The sequence below is a fragment of the Ascaphus truei genome, chromosome 2 (assembly GCF_040206685.1).
Source record: "Ascaphus truei isolate aAscTru1 chromosome 2, aAscTru1.hap1, whole genome shotgun sequence".
NCBI classification, from domain to species: Eukaryota; Metazoa; Chordata; class Amphibia; order Anura; family Ascaphidae; genus Ascaphus; species Ascaphus truei.
The window spans coordinates 402,585,278-402,608,748 of record NC_134484.1 but is presented as its reverse complement, the minus strand read 5'-3'; the positions used below and the strand labels follow the sequence as shown (position 1 = coordinate 402,608,748).

At 39.8% G+C, this 23,471-nt stretch overlaps 1 protein-coding gene across 1 annotated transcript in view; it reads left to right on the top strand.

The window, feature by feature from the left end:
- VPS50 (VPS50 subunit of EARP/GARPII complex) overlaps positions 1 to 23,471 on the top strand; it is a 269,783-nt gene that overhangs the window by 226,466 nt on the left and 19,846 nt on the right. The window lies entirely within an intron of this gene.

Genomic DNA, 23,471 nt, shown 5'->3' with positions numbered 1-23,471 from the left:
AGGAATGTAACCCACTAGAATCCAGATAAACTGTAGCATTCATATTATAGCCCTCATTTTAAACACTTATTAGTAGAGTGACCAATCTACTGTATTGAGTTGCTACCTTCAGGTATAATATATAGATGTAATTGAGTTATTATAATATAATGTAGTGGGTTAAAACACCCCTTGGTAAACTATGGTACTAATGTCCAAATGTTTATTACGTTCATGAGGTGTTAAGTTTAAAAATCCAGTTGGACTCCCACTGTTTAAACCTATCAAACACTAATAATATTCGAGTCCCATCATTTTAATTGTTGAAGTGTCTTTTAGATGGTACTGTAAGAAGAAAAGTGCTTGGAAACACCATTAGTATGAAGACCATTTAAAATGGCTCTTCTGTGTTCCAAAAAGTGCACACAGAGGACACTTTGTGTGACCAACATAATGAAGGTCGCAACCACATGTGCTACAATAAATGACTTAAGAGGTCCTACAATTAATTTGGCCCTTCACATTAAAGCGCTCACCACTTAAATTACAGAAACAATTTTTACTCTGGAGGTGTTTACAGTACATGTCAAACGCCTAGCTCTTCAGCATTTAAAGGTTCTTTTTTTTTAGCAGCATTATCAGATGGTACAGACAGGTTCCTGAGTCTGGTGGGAGTTAGTATATTTTTAACATTGGTTTCTTTGCGAACCCCGACCTGAGGTGTTTCTGGAATATGACCCCTAAGTAAGGTCACATGCAAGAATTCTCCAGGGTGTTTTTAAAATGTGTCGAATTCTCATTGACGATTTGGTTGTATTTAGTAATAAATGGCTGGGTGCTTGACCCAGTGTTTGTAACGTGCAAGTTCCTTTTTAAACAGTTCTTACGATTTACCTGTTCCTTATAAGCTGTTAAAAGACCTGTTCTGTCTGTAATACTTAGTAAGCTGTATTCCCTTTTTTTTATTCCCAGTGGATAAGTGAAAAAGAAACATCCTTGGAGCAATTATTGATAAAGAATAGGGGGGAAAGATTAAAAGTGACTTTGATGCTTCGGGTTACATTTCCAGACTCTCCAGAACAGACTGTGGTTTGATTTTGTTTCCCTCTTGATTTTTCTTATTATCCTCTGTTGGCTACCAAGTTTTCAATGTTTAGTAAAAAAGATCATTTTCACTTGCCTTAAAGCAGCAGAACATGTGGAGGATTTTTAATAGATGGGAAACGGGGGGTCTTCGAAGCTGGACAGAATTCATTTCAGTTCTGGGGACACCCTGCTGTCCGATATACATACTCAATATGAGGTGCCGGTAGCAGCTCCACAGGTTTAAAGCTCCCGGTCACACGGACCAATAGGAAGTAGTAAGGGATTAGGTCACGGCTTCCTGTTGGTCCGCGTGACACGAGCTTTAAATTCGCCATTTCGATAGCTCCAGATGGAGCTGCTACCAGCACCCCCTTTGGAGGTAAGTATTTTAGGAAGCAGGGTGTCATTTCAAATTACCACATTTCAACTCTGGAGACCTCCTTCTTCAAACCTCTAACACAAGAAAAAGCAGGATTTCTGCTTTAAACGTGTACTGCTGCGACACACTTTATTCGAGCAAATACCCAGTATGTACCTGGCAGATACCTGGAATGTGCCGCTCCTCACCTCTGACAAGCCCCGTTGCGTTTGCCTTCCCAGCCATGGTTCATGCCTGGCTGACGGGTGGCTGATCTGTTAAATGATAATGATTAGGATTTAATAGGCTGCAATGCTTCGCGTGTCTACCAGATGGCATAAATTCATGAATTGTAATGCAGTATATATATATATATACTGTGCAGTATTGCAGCCAGCGGGATTAAAATGCTTCAATCCCTGCCTGGAAAATAACGCAATGCACTCGGGCAGAAAACAGTCACAAACCTCAATACACCCGGGTATACCCGAATTCGTGGGACTAGCCGAGCTCGAATAAAGTGTGTCGCCAGTGTAACATGAGCTTGTTCTCTGGTTTATGCAGTGCTCCTAGTCTTGTGGGTTAACTTCTACTTTAACTGTAGTCACTGGTAGAAACTATTGAATGCTTTTTAGGCATCTACTGTACAGTACCTTTCACAGCAATTTCTGTCTTATGTTCATGGCCAGGTTCTCAATGACTTTCCCTGGTTTTCCAGAAGAGATCTCCTGTTAGTTTTCCTATTTTGGTCTGTATCACCTTCTGAGGTTCTTTACAGACATACCTCGGTTTAAGGACACTCACTTTAAGTACACTCGCGTGTAAGGACATATCGCCCAATAGGCAAATGGCAGCTCGCGCCTGTCAGCATGTCCTGAACAACAATACCGTCCCCCTACCTGTACCGAAGCTGTGCGCAAATGGGGAGACTATAGAGGCTTTTATAACTGCCTTATTTACATCAGTTCTGCACGTATATGACGATTGCAGTACAGTACATGCATCGATAAGTGGGAAAAAAGGTAGTGCTTCACTTTAAGTACATTTTAGCTTAACATACATGCTCCGGTCCCATTGCGTACGTTAATGTGGGGTATACCTGTACTGTGTTAGCAAGTCTTTGTGTGAACATCCAACAAAACTATCTTTCCCTTCAGACTGATTGTGGGTATTGGCTACATGCAAAGCGTCTGCAGACAGGTCATCTCTTTTAAGCAGCAACCACCACGGCACTATTTCTTGCTTTAACCACCAATAAGATTGCAGTACTGAATCTCTTTTTCCCTAACCAGCCACAAAACAGATTATGCAACATACAGTACTGTAACACACAGACTTCGTTTCTAGACATATGTGCTTTTTTCCCCCTCAGTTTTGTCTAGCTTTTAACCACTTCCTGTACCATTGAGTGACTTTTAGGGCAGGCTCTTACAACAAGAAACATTTTTTACTTCAGTGATCAAGAAGACAAAACGTATGTAAGGAATAAATAAAAACAGCTTTGCATAAAGAGGAGAAAATATAGTAATTACACTTTTTAAATGTATCGTGTGGCTATATTTTGAGTACAGTTCTAAAGAAAAAATATCCAAGGAGGCGTGTGAAACGCGTTAGTGTCAGTACTACCATTTATGTTTTTCCAACTTCAATAAAACCTTTGGTCATTACGTTCCAGTTCTCCTCTTTTGCATCAGCAGTGCACCGGCAACTTCTCCTACTTGGATTTTTTTTCTCTTGTCTGTCATCAGCTCCTGGGAGCATGCACGGTGGGAGTTTGTCCAGCGGTACCGTGAGTCTCTTCACTTTCAACGTTATAGTGCTTATTGTGAGCCAGTTCGATAATATTTTGTGTACATTGGAGTCCTTGCTGAATCGTGGTGATCGCGCATTGACTCACGTTCCAGTGCGGCTTGATGCGTATACCTTCCACTCCAACAACAGGACTTGTATATCATTACACTATACTTACCTTCACGGGACCGCGCTCAGATGGACTTATTGTAATCAGGTATTACATTACCCCTGCTGATATATTAAGAGACTTTGATACCAATATTGGTTGTTTTATTTACGGTAGACTGGGGGTTCGTTGGAGCACCGGATTGGGGGCTCTCAGCTCATTTCTTCTACAATATATGAGTACAGTTCTAGGCCCCTCAAATCCTGAAGGATTTGATGGAACTACAGAAGGTTCAGATAAGAGGAACATGGATCATAAAAGGTATGAAGTGGAGGGATTGAGAACCATAGACAATGTCATTAAACATATTTGTGTAGCAGTGACAGTGTAACCCTGTGCTGTACATAACATGTTCCAAGCACAATTAGTTCCTTCCCCATGGAGCTTACAATCTAATTCTGGTGCCTGAGACACAGAGAGATGGTGAAATGCTAAAAGGTCACAAGGAGCTGACAGCGGAATTTGAACAAGACTTCCCTTGCTTCAAAGTCCATGTCATTGTTTTCAGTCAGTGCCTTTACTTTCTGAGCTACTCATTCAGCCCCTAAAAGGTAGACACTGCAACATACAGTAGAATAGAAATCACAAATAATATAAAGGTTTCATAGTAATTTATTTAAACTGCTACAGTATGTCTTAAGGATGTCCAGTTCTTAATTATTCCCAGTATCCTCCAATACTGACCGGTTTTCAAGGTGAAATGCTGTAGTTGGCTTATTGGATCATTTGATCTGATGTTATAGAATTTCAAATTGGTAAAAAGACCTCATATCTGACAAAAGTGGTTCACATTTGTCCTCTTCAGGATCTCATTAAAAGACCATCATTCTACTCCCAGCGATCAGGGATTCTTATTTGATTAGCTTTTTCCTCCTGGGATCATTCCAGCTGTCCTCTTTTTCATGACAAGCAGGCCACTAAAATCTATATGAGCAGTGTTAAATATAATGCATACTGTATGTGTTAAAGCTGTCAAGTTATTGTGTTAACATAAACACAAAATACAGTAAAACCCGAGCATGAGAAAAAGTAAGCACTGATTAGAATAAGGTAAATTAATTATTACATAAATATTTTAATGTGTTGACTATCTTAAGTTCTGAAAGGGACTGATCATGCGTTTATTGCTATATGCAGGATGTGTGTAATCATGTTATGTCTGTAAATATAATTAGCTACGCATTGCTTACACACAGATGGGGTATTTTAAAATTAATTTGTTAAAGCAGATAGGCCTTTTTTCAAAAATAGCGACAGTAGATTCATTATTTTGCTGTTGCATACAATAGCAATAACTCCTTTATACAATATGTTCTATTTATAAAATACATCTTTATTTTCATATCTGAAGCAGTTAACTTGGCTTTTGGTATATGAATACATGTTAACTTTGGTCTAAGGACTCCTAGATGTAGGGAATTTTGAAAACATGTTTTATTATTAAGCAAAATGCTACTTGAATTACTTTTGAGTATACACAGTTACAGTTTTTCTGTAATTAATTATACCTTTCACATATTGATCTCATTCCTGGAACCTTCTCCCTTTACACCCCTCCAGTTAATACTTCTACATACTCGAATATCACCTGTGTTTATTGTGTAGGCAGTTGAAAGTCAGCAACGAGTAACAGTGTTAAGCCGATTTGGGCTTACTTGAAAACGTATATTTCCTACGTGTATTTAAAATATTTTGTACAGGTGAGAGAAAAAAAGATAAAAAAAATACTGTTGGTTCTGTATGCTGAAGTGTGTTCAATTTAAGAAAATGAAATTAATTATATGGCAGTGATTTCCACAAATGCGTTGCAGGCTGTGCACTGATACTGTAGCTATGTGCTTGTCCACTAGTCTGGCCAATCTCTGCTGAATGCTCGTCTGTCTAGGGCCTTGATGTATGTGTTCGGAGACAAGCTCAGAACGACTAGAATGGTTCACAATCCAGAAGTACATTTTATACTGTTTACGCTGTTTGCGAACTTTTGCGGTTTTACTAATGCTTACTATCACTAACGGAAAGTCATCCAGAGTAAGAAGAATAACCAGTGTAAGCTTTTCATTTATTGTTAGCACATATTATTGGTACTGTATGGCAGGGGTGCTCAACTCCAGTTCTCAAACCACCACCCCTAACAGGTCAGGTTTTGAAGATATCCTAGTTTCAGCACAGGTGGCTCATTGATTGAGCCACATGTGCTAAAGAAGTGATTCTAAAAACCTGACCTGTTGGAGGCTTGAGGACTGGAGTTGAGCACCCCTGCTGTATGGTATATTGAATGTCTTTGTTTATTTTCTATTTGATTTACAGTTACTTATATACTTGACTCAAAACCAGGATCGAAGAAGAAGACTCAGCACTGCATGAAAGTGATAAATAAAATTTGTATTAGACCAACCAAAATAACCAACTTTTTGGTCCGCTGTTGGAGTACACTGAGGAAAGTCCCACAGAGGACCGAAACGTTGGTTAGTTTGGTTGTCCCAATACAATTCTTTATTGATCACTATCATGCAGTGCTGAGTCTTCTGCCTCGATCCTGATGTTGGGTGAAGTATTTCTATATTTATTTTTATGTCTTGCACACTTGTGCTTTCTTGTTTTTTTCCCAGGTTTGCTTGTTATACATGTGTGTGTGTGTATGTATGTATATATCCTCCAAACTAACCTCGCTCACGGCTGTAGAGTCCTGCAGCTCCCAGGTACATCATTCTGGGCAGTCCCACAGCCACTTGACCTGTCTGCAGGTTCTGGAAGAGGCAGCACTGATAGGGAGCAACTTCCTGCCTCTTAAAGACATGTTCTGGAGCTAGTTGTTCAGATCCTAACACAGCATACATCTAGGGTGTGGTCTGCAGAGTGAGGGAGGTAACCCTTCAGTCACATACCGTATTTTCTCGATTGTAAGACGCCTTCGATTGTAAGACCACAATCGCCCTTACAATCGAGGATAATTACTTTTTCAATTACCATGTTTCAGGAGAGGTCCCATGTCAGCGGAGGATGAAGCGGGCGACGGCGGCAGGAGAGGTCCCACGTCTGCAGATGGTTGAAGATCGACAGCGGGTGGGTCTGTGGCAGCAAGACATGTCCAAAGTCTGCAGGTAAATGAAGATAAGACAGCGGGCGTGCAGTGGGGTGCGGCAGCAGGAGGTCATAATAGCAGGAGAGCTGAGCAGGAGCAGAGCGGCATAGGGGAACGGCTTGGGAGGTGCACACTGTAACCAGAAGTCAGACACCGGTCAACTTCCATTGTTAGTGTGCACCTCCCAAGCTGTTCCCCTATGCCGCTCTACTCCTGCTATTATGATCTATTAGCCGCCTCCACCACCGCACGCCCGCTGTCTTCTTATCTTCATTCACCTGCAGACTTGGGACCTGTCCTACCGCCGCCACCGCACTCCCGCCTGCTGTCCATCTTCAACCATCTGCAGACGTGGGACCTCTCCTGCCGCCGCACACTTCGTCCTCCGCTGACATGGGACCTCTCCTGAAACATGTTAAGTGAAAAGAGGGGGTTAGTACTGTAGACCCTTTTTTTAATACATCGATTCTAAGATGCACTCCGATTTCAGACATGTGAAAATCGAAAAAAAGGTGCGTCTTAGAATTGAGGAAATAGGGTATATATAATGTGACTGAAGGGTTACATCCCATACTCTGTAGACAGGCAGACCACACCCTAGATGTATGCTGTGTTAGGCTTTGGTCCCGCTGCGTCCGGCGGCGCGTGCGCGTTACTCACCAGCAGGGGTATCCTCCCGAGCCGGTCCCAGTCCCCCCTCGCTGCACGGCTCACTACGCGCTGTGATGCGTTAGCCGCCAGGGGATGCAAGAGAATTGCGATCCTGAGCGGTGACGCGTCACGTTGTGCGCTGGATAGCCAATCAGCGCCGGGTCTGGAGTTAGAGGCAAGTTTCCCCACCTCCAAAAGGTGGGGGTTGGGGGGAAGTGTGTGTGTGTGTGTGTTTATTTGTGTGTATGTATGGGGGGGGGCCGACAGGGAAGGGGGGGACAGCACGGAGAGCCCTCTGCTCAAACCACGCCCCCCCGCTTCAGCTCCCGCTCCCTACAGACCGCATATAGCAGTCAAGTGCCTCTCCACGCGCCGCCTGTCTGCAGTGCAGGCGCGTGGTCTGAGGCAGCGGGGCCTTAGCCTTACGATGTGAACAATTAGCTCCAGAGCATGTCTTTAAGAGGCAGGAAGTTGCTCCCTATCAGTGCTGCCTCTTCCAGAAACTGCAAACAGGTCAGGTGGCTCTGGGACTGCCCAGAAGGATGTACCTGGGAGCTGCAGGACTCTACAGCCGTGTGCGAGGTTAGCCAGAAGAATGTCAAGCCGCCCAGAGGATGTGCTGGTACAGGAGATTGACTTACTTCAGGAACCTAAAGTAAGGACAATATAGTCTGCTTTTGTTGCACTGCCTGTGAATCAACTACAGTATCCCTGAGTTTTGTTTAACCGGTAAGCGGGGGAAGCCAACCAGGATAGTTAGGGGCAAGATGTAATGTGTAGTTAGTGCTCAGAGAGGAGCTAGGCATTTTGTTTATTTTTTGCTTTGTTTTGGTCTTTTAAGTACAAACCTGCTAATAGATCCTTATGCTTCCTGCCTTTAATGTGAGAGAAAAGATCCTGCAATCTGGCTGAGTTGTCACAATTGGTACAGTATGCAGGCACTCTAAAAGGCATAGCACCTAAAAGTCTGGGTTTGGGAAAAAATGGCTGTTCAACAGGAGTAAGACACCTACAGACACCCCACCTGTATTACTACCAGCTGTGATTGTAGCATGTTCAAAAAAGTATTGATGTAGTGGCGCCGCTTCATCTTCCGAATTATCTGCAATTCTCTGTTGGAAATGTATATATAATTTTTGGAAACTTAGATATTGTTTTCCGGTTTCAATTATGGGCTATATTTACAAAGTGGTGCTAAAACGTAAGGTACCTTAAGGCCAATTTACATAAAAGTTTATTACCACTCTTCCCTGTTCACATAAACACATTATAAAAACACATACAAATTGCAATGACCTGCACTGTGCCTGTGAAATGAATGAAATGCTTAGAAACCTAAGGGGCTCACTATCTAATTTTGTGCCTAACTGATTTCCTAAATCAGACCATAAAATAGGTATTTAATAAAGCCCTCATCCTTAGTATTTTTGTTGGAAATGGCGAAAGGCCTCCACAATTTAGCAGCAGATACAATACAGTACACCATCAACATGAAATTAAAGGTTACATCAATAAAAATGTGGATTCTAAAGCAAGGTGAGGAAGGGGAGGAAATGGACAAGAAGAGGAAGGTGTTTAGATTCTTTAAGTAAGAAGGGACGGATGCATCATATCAGAATTATAATGAATGTAACAAAAATTGCAAAAGGGCAATCAAATTAGCAAAAATGGATAATGAAAAAAGGATTGCAATAGAAAGTAAGATCAACCCTAAACATTTCTTTAAGTACCATAATAACAAAAAAATGAGAAAAGAAAATATAGGACCCTTTCAGTGTGAGATGGGCAGGCAGATTATTTTAGATAAGGAAAAAGCAGGAGGTATTAACACTGTGTCAGGATGACCATGGTTAGTGAGAAGACAACACGATTCTTTTGGTGAAATAATATGCTGGTGGATTTATTTGTCCAAAAGTATAACAAAACAATGGGTGCTCTGTTCCTTTAAGTGAAATAAACAAAAACCTATCCCCGGTCGGGGAACTAACTAAACAAAAGTGCAGCCTATCTACCTGGCTGGCTAGCTAACCAAGACCAGACCAAAAATGTTCACTAGCCCCAGTTGGCTCCTTACCTGGGAGCTTTGTTTCCCCTTGGGACAGCATTAATATGAGCTGTCTGTCTGCCTGTCTGTCTGTCCTCTCTCAGTGCCTGAGAGAGACTGCTGCTCCAGAGGCACTTCCTTTTCCTGTTTTTAAAGCAGGTGAGCTAGCTTAACTAGGAGCATCTGTGGATTGCTTAAACAGCTGTGTTAACCCCTCGTCTACTGGAAAGCAGGCATACTCCTGCTAATGTATACAGAGCCAATGACTGTCACAACACATTATTTACCTCTTTGTTTACCAGGGAAGAATCAATTTCAATAGTAGTGCTGCAGGAGGAAGCCACAACCTCCATATTAATGAACAATTGGTTAACTGAGGAAGAAGTTCATAAGCTGCTTGAAAAAAATTAAAGTAGATAAAGCACCTGACCCAGATGGCATACATCCAAGAGTTCTCAATTAGTTAAGTTCAGTAATAGCCAAACCATAACATTTAATATTCAAGGACTCAATTTCCATACGCTCAGTAACACAAGATTGGCATAAAACAGATGTGCCTATATTTAAAAAGGGAGCTAAATCACAACCGGGGAATTACAGACCTGTAAGCCTGACTTCAATACTGGGGAAACTACTTGAAGGTTTGATACGGGAAAATATTCAGGAATACCTAATGGAAAACTAAATTATTAGTAATAGTCAGCATGGATGTATGAAGGATAGATCATGCCAAACTAACCTTATTTGTTTCTTTGAGGACGTAAGTAGGAATTTAGACCAGGGCAATGCAGTTGATGTGCTTTACTTTTAGATTTTGCAAAGGCTTTTGATATGGTTTGTGTCTACACAAGAGGTTGGTGTACAAAATAAAGCAAATTGGACTCATTAATAATATATGCACCTGGATTGAAAACTGGTTGAAGGATAGACAACGGAGGGTTGTCATAAATGGAACTTTTTCAGATTGGGCTAAAGTCTCCATCTTTGCTGAGGATACTAAATTGTGTAAGGTAGTAGAATCAGAGCAGGGTGTAATTTCTCTCCAGAAGGACTTGGAGAGACTGGAAATGTGGGCAGGTAAATGGCAGATGAGGTTTAATGCAGATAAATGTAAGGTTATGCTTTTGGGATGCAAGAATAAACAGGCGATTTATAAAGTAAATGGGGATACATTGATGGAGAAGGATTTAGGAGTGCTTGTAGACAGCAGGCTTGGCAATCGTGCCCAAAGTCATGCAGTAGCTGCAAAGGAAAACAAGATCTTATCTTGCATTAAACGGGCAATGGATGGATGGGAAGTAAACATAATTATGCCCCTTTACAAAGCATTAATAAGACCACACCTTGAATATGGAGTACAATTTTGGGCACCAATCCTTAAAAAAAGACATTATGGAACTAGAGAGAGTGCAGAGAAGAGCCACCAAATTAATAAAGGGGATGGACAATCTAATTTATGAGGAGAGGCTAGCTAAATTAGATTTGTTTACATTAGAAAAGAGGTGTGTAAGAGGGGATATGATAACTATATACAAATATATACGGGGACAGTACAAGGAGCTTACAAATGAACTATTCATACCAAGGGCAGTACAAAGGACTCGGGGGCATGCCTTTAGGTTGGAGGAAAGGAGATTTCACCAGCAACAAAGGAAAGGGTTCTTTACAGTAAGGGCAGTTAAAATGTGGAATTCATTACCCATGGAGACTGTGATGGCAGATACAATAGATATCTTCAAGAAAAAGGTTGGACATCTTTTTAGAAAGGCAAGGTATAAAGTGATATACCAAATAAATAAACATGGGAAGGATGTTGATGCAGGGATTAATCCAATGGAAACAAATGTTGAAAGGGATGGCCCCCCACAACTCTTCATGTGCTACAGAGTGTTACTCCAGGAATATATAGTCCATTTATGTATTATGCAAAGCGATGACGGATACTCAGGGGTTAATGATTGCAAGCAAAGTCTCCGGACTTTCCCCTAGTGTGGGAGCAGCCTGGTGGTATACAGAGGGTTGACCGGAGTGGTTTTGCAACCAACTACGGACCCCTCTGACATGTATGTCCCGCACATATATGGCTGGTCACCTGGGGTAGCTTATAAACAATATACAATAAAGTAATCACTTACTCAAGTGTTACTGGTCCGTCCGAATCGGCGTGCTCCAGGCTGCTGGCAATGAAGTGTAGAAAATCCTCCCAATGAAGTGAGTAAATCAGCGGGCACTGCTTGACAAAAATGGATGAAGGCTGGACTGCGCAAAAAAATGCCTTTATTAGATCATGGCAAAATACAGATTTAAAAAGGGAGAGAGTCCCCCCTCAGCGCTCTAACGCGTTCCACCCCTGTCAAAGACAAAGCCCCGCAGGGGTGGAACGCGTTAGAGTGCTGAGGGGGGACTCTCTCCCTTTTTAAATTTGTATTTTGAAATGATCTAATAAAGGCATTTTTTTGCGCAGTCCAGCCTTCATCCATTTTTTTTCAAGCAGTGCCCGCTGATTTACTCACTTCATTGGGAGGATTTTCTTCCAGGGATTAATCCGATTGCCAATTCTTGGAGTCAGGAAGGAATTTATTTATCCCCTTATGAGATATCATTGGATGATATGACACTGGGGTTTTTTGTTTGCCTTCCTCTGGATCAATAAGTAAGTATACAGTAGATATAGGATAAAGTATCTGTTGTCTAAATTTAGCATAGGTTGAACTTGATAGATGTATGTCTTTTTTCAATCTTATCTACTATGTAACCATGTGTGGGAGTTTGCTACTTTCAAACAACTACAGGTAGACATACTAGGATAATTGTGTTGGAGTGGGGTTAACTATGTTGGGTTCAACTGAATTTTACAAATCTAATTTTGGAATGTTTTGACATTTGAACATTGCAGAATGATGTAGATTTTCTATGTTGTTTTTCTTTGTTATTAATTGTTGGCTTTTCCAGATAATGAGACATTTGCCATGTTAGTTTTGTGATATGATACTACTGTAAATCATAAATACAAAATATTTCATGCAATTTATCTATGTAGCATAATCCTTCATTTTGACTTTATTGAAACGCCTTTTTTATGTTTTTAACATAGTGCATATTTTTCCCATTCCTTATACTGTAAATCAAGGTGAGGTTTTTCTAAGAAGTTTAAAAATGTCACACAAATGAAATAGATCTAGCTTCCTGCTTTCCCAAATGTTACTTATGCAGGTATTATATATGTAAAATAGGTTGACCTGAAAGCGTGGTCTGACATTTATGGCTGAGTTGTTTTGGATAATATTATGCAGTATGTGGTAGGACACCCATGCATAGTACATTTTGTTCCTCCAATGAATATCCTATTTGCGTTTATTATTCACAATTTTTTGTGAAAGGCAGATCTTTTAACATAGAAGTTGACAGCAACTATAAACCACTTGGCCTACCTACTCTGCCCATTTTCCTCTCTATTGTAAAACCTCAGATCCTATTGTAATCCTTGGTTTTATTTTATAAAAAGCATTTTTTTTATTCCCTTATTGCATTGGCCTTTACCACCTACAGCTATTATAGGGAAGCTATTCCACAAATCCACTACCAGATTTGTCAAGTATTTCCTCATTTTTCCCGGAATCTGCCACCCTCTAGCTTCAGAGCATGACCCCTTGCTCTATCACTTCTCTTTATCTGAAATATGCTTTCATCATATACATATATATTTCTATCATAACCTCCCTCTCCCTTCTCTCCTCCAAACTGTTCATATTGATTTCCTTTAGTCTTTGCTGATAGTTTCATCTGTACATCATAAAACTTGTCGGTTCTGGCCCTCCTGCCTCCGCAGCCGTGGGATCGCAGCAGCCAGACTTAATGGCCCATCGGATTAACACAGCTGGGGTCCCTGCATCTTAACTGGACTCACACTGTGTGAATCCTACCGGGCTGCACCTGTCAGTAAGCACACTATGAGATTGAATCAGTCACTCTCCCTGTGCGGCTCTAACAGGCGATCGCGGGACTATTATTTTATTTTAATAATACAGTATTATAGCATGGGGTCTCGGGAGCTGAACCGCTTTAATTTCAGGTCCGAGGACCCCCTGCTTACCGAGTTACAGGGAAGTTGCCCCGGAGGAAGCTGGTTAGGCCTCCCGGGTGGGTAGCGAGAGGGGGGGGGTTAACCCCCTTAATTACTATAGTGATTAATAACTGCTAAGGTGATTAAGGGGTTAGTGGTCAGTAGTTACTGTGGTTTTTTTTTATTTTACTGTCGGTGCCCAAAGAAGACGAGGGGTATGAGGATGGCCTTCATCTTGGTAGGGGTAAGTACAACTTAAATTTAATATATGCTGGTTGGGAAATGTTTTGGTTAGGTTTTATTTTGTAATGAGCAATTATCCAGATATGGATAATAGGGATTTTGCCTATTGCTCTACTGTATGGGTTGGGAGGGTGGAGTTGTTTAATGTAGAGGAGGTGGGTGAAGGGGTTAGTTGCCCCAGGGTCAGTGGTTATGCCTCTCGGGTGGGTAGTGGGAGGGGTTAACCCAATCATTACCATAGTGGTTACTACCGCTAAGGTAATGAAGGTGTTAACCCCTTCCGGTAGGCCTAACCACCCACCCTGGGGCAACTACCTCTTTCACTGTCCCCCTCTACCCCCAATAAACCAGATAGTCTGGCTTAACCCCTTCATTGCCTTAGCGGTTAGCTGCTAAGGTAATGAAACTGCTTTTATTTTTATAATACAGTATTGTAGCAAGGGGGTTTCGGAGCTGAACCGCATTGATTTGAGCCTCGGGACCCCCTGCTTCCCGAGTTACAGGCCCCAGTATGGGGTGCAGATATCCCTCTGCTTTGTTTAAATCGCCAGGTTACCTGGACCATGACGCAGTAGAATTTAAACATTGCTGGAATATTAGCACCCCATAATTGGGGCCTGTAACTCGGGAACAGGGGGTCCCCGGACCTGAAATGAATGCTATTCAGCTCCAGAAACCCCCTGCTACAATATTGTATTATTAAAATAAAATAAAAGCCGCACGATCGCCTGTTAGAGGCACAGGCAGAGTGACTGATTCAGTGCCCGTCTCTTACAGACAGGTGCCCGGTAGGATTCACACAGCACAAGTCCCATTAAAATGTGTTAATCCGATTGGCCATTAAAGATTGCTATGGCTATCTAGCGTAGTGTTTGCGAGATGCTCAGGGATTTCCTTCGACGTTGGACCAGAACAATCATCTGTAGATCATGCACTAATTTAGTAGCCCTTCTTTACACAATCTCTAATTTATTTATTTGTTTCTGATTATATTGTCTCCATAATTGAACATTGTACTCTAGGGCCCAGATCCCCAAAAGAGTGCTATACTTTAGCACACCTTTACTCCCATTCATGTGAATGGATATAGGGCTAGGTGAGGTGTCAAAAGTAGTCTGTAAAGAGCCATCAGTACCTCTCCCCATGCAAAATAACATCCTGCTGGCTTTTTCCTCTTTACTTTGTTACATTGCTTGCCTAACTTTTAAGTCTCCTGTAATAACTCCCAGATCCCTTTACTCTGTAATGGTTGACATTATAATATCATTATTCATATACTTTGTCTCCTGATTTTTGTGGCCTAACTGCATGATTTTGCACTCTGGGGTATTAAATTGTAGTTGCTTGTTCTTGACCACTCCTTTAATCTACCTAAACATTTTGTAAAGCCTTTTGGAGTGTCACCCCTGTTGCATATACTGTATTTGAGCCATCTGCAAAAAGGCATACCTTTCAAAATGATTTGTAATGTTACTAATAAATATATTAAAGAGCAAGGGTCCAAATACATATTAGTGAGGTACTCTACTGGTAATCTTCCCCCTCCTCTGAATGCACTCCGTTTACCACGTCCATTCAAATATCTTCAAATCCAGTCCCAAGCAATGCAACTCGTTTATCAGTCTTCTGTGTGAGACAGTGTCAAAAGCCTTACTAAAATCTAGGTAAGATTAATCTACAGCTTTACCCTGATCTTTTACCTTAGTCACCAAGTCAAAAAGAAATCAGATTTGTTTGATATCGTCTTCCCACCAGTAAATAAATGCTACCTATGATCTTGTATATTTCTGGATTTTGGATATTCAACAATTATTACTTACAGCAATGTTTCCATTAATTTCTCCACTACTTACATCAGGCTCACTGGCATGTAGTTACCAGCCTCTCCCCTACTTCCACTTTTGTGAAGTGGAACTACATTTGCTCTTCTATGGTCATCTGTAACTTCACCTGTTGATAACAACTGATTGTATAGTTCTGTTATTGGTATTGCCAGCACCCACTAATTGTAGTATACTTAGATGTATATTATCCTGTCTGGTCTCATTGACTTGTCCACTTAAAGTTTCATTAGGCTCTTCTCTGTAAATTGACTTGTATCCACCTGCTTTCATTTTATATCTTTGTTCCCTGACTGGTCATTCCCCTTCACGTTCTGCTGTGAAGACAGATCAAACATCATTTTTAAGGTACCTGTAGTCTGCTATGCCTTTATCTTCCTTTACATGACCTTCCTCTTTTGTCTTTAGCTATTCCTAGTTTTTCTCGTTTCACTTCTATACCTAGAAAAAATGTTTGGGCCCCTTTCCTTACTGACTGATCTTTTTTCCTCTTCCTCCTTTTAGCCAACCTTATATACAGTGGCAAGAAAAAGTTTATGAACCCCTTAGGATTTTCCCATATTTCAAAGCTAAAATATTATTAGATCTAAAAGTTCTAATAATAGATCAAAATAACCTGGTCAAACAAATGACACAAAAATATGATACTTTTTCAACATTTATTTATCACAAATCATTTAACATTCAATATCCATGTGTGAAAGTATGTGAACCTTTAGATTCAGTACATGGTGGCACCCCCTGAAGCTGCAATTACTTTAAACGATTCCGTAACTGCTGGTCAGTCTCTCACATGCTTCAACTCAGTGAAATTGGGGCTTGTTTGCATGGACAGCTCGCTTCAGGTCCTGCCACAATATTTTGATGGGGTTTAGTTCCAGACTTTGACTGGGCCATTCTAAAAATGCAGAATTTCTTCTTATGAAGCCATCCTTTTGTAGAACTTGCTTGTATGTTTAGGATTATTGTCTTGCTGCATGACCCACTTTCGTTTCAGCTTCAGCTCACGGACGGATGGTCTGACATTCTCCTTTAGAATCTTCTGATACAATGCAGAATTCATGGTTGTTTCAATGATAAGCCATCCAGGTCCTGAGGCAGCAAAGCAGCCCCAGACTATCACACTCCCACCACCATGCTTGACAGTTGGGATGAGGTTTTTCTGTTCAAATGCAGTGTTTGATTTAATGTTTCTCATTGAGGCCAAAAGGTTGTACCTTTGACTTGCCTGTCCAGAGAACATTGTACAAGTGTTGTGGATCATCTATATGCTTTTTGGCGAACTTCAGACAGACAGAAATGTTCTTTTTAGAGAGCAGTGGTTTCCTCCTGGCTATACTTACATGAACACCATTCTTGTTCAGTCTTTTTCTGATAGTTGAGTCATATTAGCCAAGGCGAGAGTGGCCTGCAGATCTTTGGATGTTACTCTGGGGTTCTTTGTGACTTCTTGGATGACATGGTTTGTTTTTGGAGAGATTTTGGTAGTACGACCACTCCTGCGTAGAGTGACGGTGGTCTTTAACTTTCTTCATTTGTAGACTGTTTGACAGTGAATTTTTGAGCCCCAAAGCCTTAGAATTTTTTTTATAACCCTTTCTAGATGGATGAGCATCAATAACTGGTTTTCTGAGGTCCTCAGAGATTTGTTTTTATTGTGGCATGGTGTGTTTCACAAAGTTTATGATCTTTATATAGGGGGGGGGGGGGGGGCTCTAAAACTCCCCCCTGAAGATCTACCTAATTATTTAAACATAATTCTAATTATTTAATTTAGCTGATAAAACCAGGGTTTCAATAACTTTTGCACATACCCGTACTCTTAATGACTCATTGTTTGTCTAAGTCATAGATTATTTTGTTTCAAAAGACATGGAATTAGTTAATATAAACCATATTGGATATTTGTTTGATTTAAGAAGGTTATCATGGAAAAACTATGGAATTTCGCCACCGTAGTTATCTATCTTGTACAGTATGAAGACGTTTACCCTTGTTTGTAGTATTGCTATGTATCATGATGATATGCCAGAGAGTTACTAAACTATATCGTAGTGTCAGATGTGAAGATGACGTGTAGTAGTGGTAATATAACTGCATGAAGCTGATGAAACTAGTTCTTGGCTGTTTCCAACCTCTGTTAAAGCTGTAGTTCAGTCTTTTTTTTTTTTTAATTAATTTTTTTACTTCAATAGTTTTATGTGTGCAATCTCTAATTACCTAAAGAACTGCATAGCTGCAGGTCAATTCGTTCTCCATGTATTGATAGGTCGAAATTTGGTGACATAATTAGTGAAGGGATCTGTTTATATTCTGCTTGTCTGTCAGTGGAAGCTCATGAATATTCATGAGCAATCCTGCACTGACATGTGCTAGAGGGAGGGCAGGGCTGACAAAGGGGTGTGCATGGGCTTGTGACAGGACATGAAGGGGCAGTGCCTTAGCAAATGGCTGTTAAAATAGAATACAAGAAAATTGGTCTTTCAAAGTTGTTGTTTTTAAAACAGAAAATGCTAAAAGTATTTTTTCTTACAACAGAACTGATTTATTAAAAAAAACACATGCAGGATATTGACTGAACTGCAGCTTTAAATCACTAGCAAATGGATTGAAATCTAAATTGGTAGAGATTTGTACATGGAAAATTCCATGTACAGAGCTGAGTATACTGCTGTTATTTTAAAGTAAATACAGCTGAATGTTACTTTCATTGAACACATCTTGGAAATAAGAAACAGCTTTTATGTTAAATGCATGAATTCCATTAATTCATAATCATGGACTCAACCAAAAGCCAGAAAATGGCAATTAAAAATAAGTATAGCATTTGGGAGTTTTATTGTGACAAAAGGATGAAAAGCACTTGTTTTCTTTTGAAGGATTGATGACAAATATACAATTTCCCTAACGTGTAACTTCACTATTTAACTACATATGCATATTTATAAGACTTCAGTCTAGTTTTCAAAAGTAGCAATTATTTTTGACTGATTATTTTCGGATTGGCACTGGTTTGGTCATTTATGCATTTTTTTTCTATCTTATTCTTAACATTACTTTACATCTTGAAATTTTGGTTTAGGCTTAAGCAAGAAATATGTGTTTAGGTAACCTACAGTATATTAATGACTCTTTAAAAGGGCCGTCCCTCGCATGTAATTAAAGGTGCAGTTCACCCATGCCCCCCCTTTTGTTTTTACGTGGGTGAGAAGTAGGGTGTTCCCGGGTGTGAACTGCATTCATTGTGACTCCGGGGCCCCTTTTGTTCATACGATACCTATAAAGCAGGTTCCAGAACATCTGCATATTTTATCCCCCCTTGGACCAATAGGCAGCCGCAACGGATGACATTGTGGCTTTTTATTGACCCATGTAACGCAGGAGATGTATACCGCTATTTTGTTTTTCTGGAGAGGCTGGTACCGGCGCTAGTTTGACAAGTATGTATCTCGGTAAATGGAGTCTTAAGAGCTGCAATTAATGTGCATCACCTCCCCTTGCTTTCCATCCATGTAAAAAAGTGGGGTGGGGAGTGTGGTAATAAATCTGAGCAGGAGGGACTGCTCCTTTAATTGGTAAATATTTCTTACTGTATTTAGACAACTAAAAGGGTCTGGCTGAATGAAGGAATTATTCGATAACAGGTTAGCGAATTAATTATAAAAAACAAGATACAGATGTATGATAGAACTGATATTGCTATTATTTTTCAGATATAAACATTTGAAATACATAAAAATGAGGACTTGTTATTAAATTGAAACATTTTGTGAACAGAAGAATTTTTGTGCTTTCAAATATCTTGCATAGCCTTGCATGTATGAATTGAAATTGCAAAAGTACATGCCTTAGTTTATTATCTACAAGAATAAGTGAACAGTATAAGCTTTTGTGGCTTGTTTTCGTTCGGGAAGCACATACCTTACTCTTCAATGTTTCTGATGGAGTTGTATATTTGAAGACATTTTATGCAACCCAGGCCGAATGTGTATGTAATACATCGTTCTTCTGTCCGCTAGATTCTGTTGACCGTTGCGTAATGAATTTGATCAGAGCCTATATTTAAATGAATTCTCTCTGGCTCTGTTTTTGATACATGCTATATTTCATTTGTGATTCTGACACACAAGTTCTATTTTGTAGCATTTAGTTTGCAACGATTGCGACCTTGAGCTTTTAAAGCTGCAGTTCAGTCTTTTTTTTTTTTTTTTTTAATTTATTTTTTTACTTCAATAGTTTTATGTGTGCAATCTCTAATTACCTAAAGAACTGCATAGCTGCAGGTCAATTCGTTCTCCATGTATTGATAGGCGAAATTTGGTGACATAATTACAGCTGGCATATGTTTTTCTTCTGCTTCTGTCTCTCCGTGGAAGCTCATGAATATTCATGAGCACTCCTGCACTGACATGTGCTAGAGGGAGGGCAGGGCTGACAAAGGGGTGTGCCAGGGCTTGTGACAGGACATGAAGGGGCAGTGCCTTAGCAAATGGCTGTCAAAATAGAATACAAGAAAATTGGTCTTTCAAAGTTGTCTTTTTAAAAACAGAAAATGCTAAAAGTATTTTTTCTTACTACAGAACTGATTTATTAAAAAAAACACACATGCAGGATATTGACTGAACTGCAGCTTTAACTGGTCACCAGGCACAGGAATACCTTTTAGAGTCTTATTGACCAATGTACCAGTAAAGACAAAATTAGACTTACACTTGTTTTTTTTTTTTACTGTATTTTTAATAACAACGTTTTAAGATATTTATTAGAAAAAGTTTTTTGTAATATAAGTTCACTTTTAAGCTGTCCTTGATTTTACTTTTGAAAAAATGATTTATTCACTTCATCTATTCTTCACTAAAGTTTTGTCATTCTTCTCAATTTCTTTTATATTCTAGTCACATCATGTCATATTTGTCTCATCCGTTTTCCATCATATCTTTTCTTCCAAGCTGTGCCAGTCCTTAGGCATTTTGTAAATGAAATAAAATGTATTTCTGCTATTGCAAACTGAAGTCTTTTTGGCCTCCGTTTTAAACGTTTCCTTACTTTGCTACACCATTTTCTCTTCTCCGCCTCCTACATTTCTTGCATGCTTCGGATGCTGCCTCACTTAATTATTTCTGTATACATTTCATGTTTTGATGTCCATGGGCGGAGGTCGGAAGGACAAGCAATTTCTGTCAAATGTAACATAAGTGAAATGGTTCTGCTTCATCAAAAGCACGTGAGCTGGAAGTATTAATAACTTTAGTAAATAACTTTATTTCATGTAGCGCTTTTCTCCCAATACGACTCAGCGCGTCACAATTACAGTATAGCGCGCAGTATAGCGCGCAGCACGCTGCACGTAAGAATGTTTACAGACACAGTTCCTGCCCAGAGCATTTTGCAATCTGTATTTTTGGTGCATGAGGCACAGGGAGATAAAGTGGCTTGCCCAAGGTCACACCGGGAATTGAACTCATTCTCCTTGTTTATAGAGTTGGTGCCTTTACTCCTAGTATAAAATAAGGTTTGCTCCACTCCTAAACAAGTTGAGAGCCTTAATCTATAACTGTTAGTGTTTTAATAATAATAAGAAAAAAATTAATTCTTATTACAAGACAATTATATCAAATATTCCTGCCATACAATTTTACTATGTACTGTAATTCTTATACAATTTTTTTGTGCAGTGATTTTGAGCTATTTTCTGTATCATTAAAATGCCTACAGTATGGTGAGGTTCATGGCTTATTTTTGCAAGAAAAATACATAAGGGTATTATGTTTTAAAATTGTATTTCTCCGTTAGACAAATTCTAAATAACAATACTCTGTATTTAAGCGCGGTAACTTGATGGTATGTACACCTTTATAGAGTCTCTGGAGTTAGAAACAGGACACATTAAAGGAGCAATCCAAGCAGGCGATTTAAAAAAATAAAATAAACATAGGATTGAAGCACAGGGTATCCGGAGTTGAACCCCAGTAATTTCAGCTCCGGTGACCTGCTGTTTCCAGAGATACTTACCTCCGAAAGGGGTGCCGGTATCTCCTGCAAGTTCCTATCTCCCGCATCATGTGGGCCAAGAGAGCTTTGAAATGCGGCCATTATGTGATCCCTGCGAGCGGAGCGGCTACCGGCACCCCCTAAGGAGGTAAGTATCTCTGGAAACAGGGGGTCCCAGGAGCTGAAATGAATAGCGTTCAGCACCGGATACTCCCTGCTTCAATTCTAGGTTTAAAAAAAAAAGAAGACAGAAAATCGCCCACTCTGATTGCCTCTTTAGAAGGAAAAACACTTTGTAGCATAAGAAATTAGATCAAGGGAAAAGGGGGAAGGTGGGAAAGACTCCCGCGTCAGCCGACATAGATATATAGTAGTATGTAGGGTAGTATGGAGTGGCAAAAAGGTGCAAATGGGGACACGGGTAACAATACTAAAACAAACAAAAAGAAACCCCAATGACTGCACTCGTGTTGCCAATGTTGAAATGATGATACAATTAAAATAATTTTAATTCAAAAAGAACATAATAAAATAATGTTGTATAGAGGGATATGGTAATTATGTCCACGACCATTCACCGATGATATGTGCCAATTCCTGTTCAAAAGTTAGTTTTGAAAAGTTGTGGTTATATGTGCCTCAAGCAGTCGGATGCCAAATACATATTATCCTACTCCTTAACCCCAGCTTAGTAAGCTAATGACCCCAGAGTAGATGGACGTATAGAAGCTTAACGTAAGTATATAGTGTAAGGTGATTTATCTAAAACATGGAGTTTCTTTTTGTTTGTTTTAGTAACATAAGAAATTACATGTGCCAATTGACAAGACTTGAAAATCTGTTGTTGTTCGTTTAAACACTGCATTTAAACACTGTGTTTTCCTCCCTTTGTTTTCCAGCTATGCTTCAATAGTGTTTCAAATATGCCAGCTGCCCTACTACTGTGCATTACAGCTTCATTAGCTGTTCTAAAATGTGTTGATACGTAGATGCTTTTCATTCAGAACATTGTCAAGATTCCAAATGTTAGAAATAACACTCTATACACTGGGGATAAGGTTGCCTGCCTGCCAGCCCCTGTGCTCGCGCCCCCCATATCTAATATCCAGCGTCAAATGACGTGCGGGGCCATGTGACGTCACGTGACCCCCGCGGCGTCATTTGACGCGCGTTGCTATGGCGACGTGCACGTCACATGACTCCACGGCATCATTTGACGACGTGTTGCCAAAGATAAGGCAGGAGACGTCCGCGCCCCCCACTTTGCGCACCCGTGGATTAGATTACAAAGCTGTGCTTATTCTTTTGAAATCTTCCTACTACTATTAAGACATTATATTCCCTAGCAATCCTCAAATGTGAAACATCCTGCAGTAATATTTTAAGCTTTTAGAAGGTTGTGCTTTATAACTGAATATTTATCTAAGGCTTTCAAATAAAACATTCTGTTTAAATGCATGTTACTTTCTTATATTGGTTTAAACGAGCATAGGGAGGTTTGCTCATTTTAAACCCTTTAGCGATACTACACAAATGTTAATATATGCTTTCACTACGGCATTTATTAAATTCAAGTGGGTGCACAGCTGTAATCTGGAAAAATATATACAGTATTTAATCACAACTGTTGGCATTTTCTTTCACTATAGGCATGTATTTAATGTACTGTAAGTGTTGAACACAGCTGTAATCAGAAAAAAGATAAGGGATACAAAATGTGCTAGCAAACCAAGCAAAAAACATTTATTTTATATCATATGCTTCAGTTAATCATTTTATAAATCCTGACATGTTTATTAAGTTTGGCACTCGGCGGAAAATCTTTATTTTTTGGTTTCCTCTCAGTAACGGCTAAAAGGTAATGTTAAAGGGACATGGATAGAGCACATTTGTCCACTAAATAATGAGGCTTGTGGAGCAGTATACAGAAACAAACTAGAACCATTACCTGGCTCCTGCAGCTCCAACAGAAAGAACCAAGCTTACTGCAGGGTATTATTCATAAAACTGAGGTAGTGCCAATGTAATTGAAACTGCCTTTGAAATCAATATAATATATTGTTTTCCACAATGCTTTTTCACTGATTTTAAAATCTTTTCAGAAGAAAGCATTATTTTCATAAACTAAGTATAACAGTGTTTTGAATATTAAAGCTCTAAACAAGAAGATTAG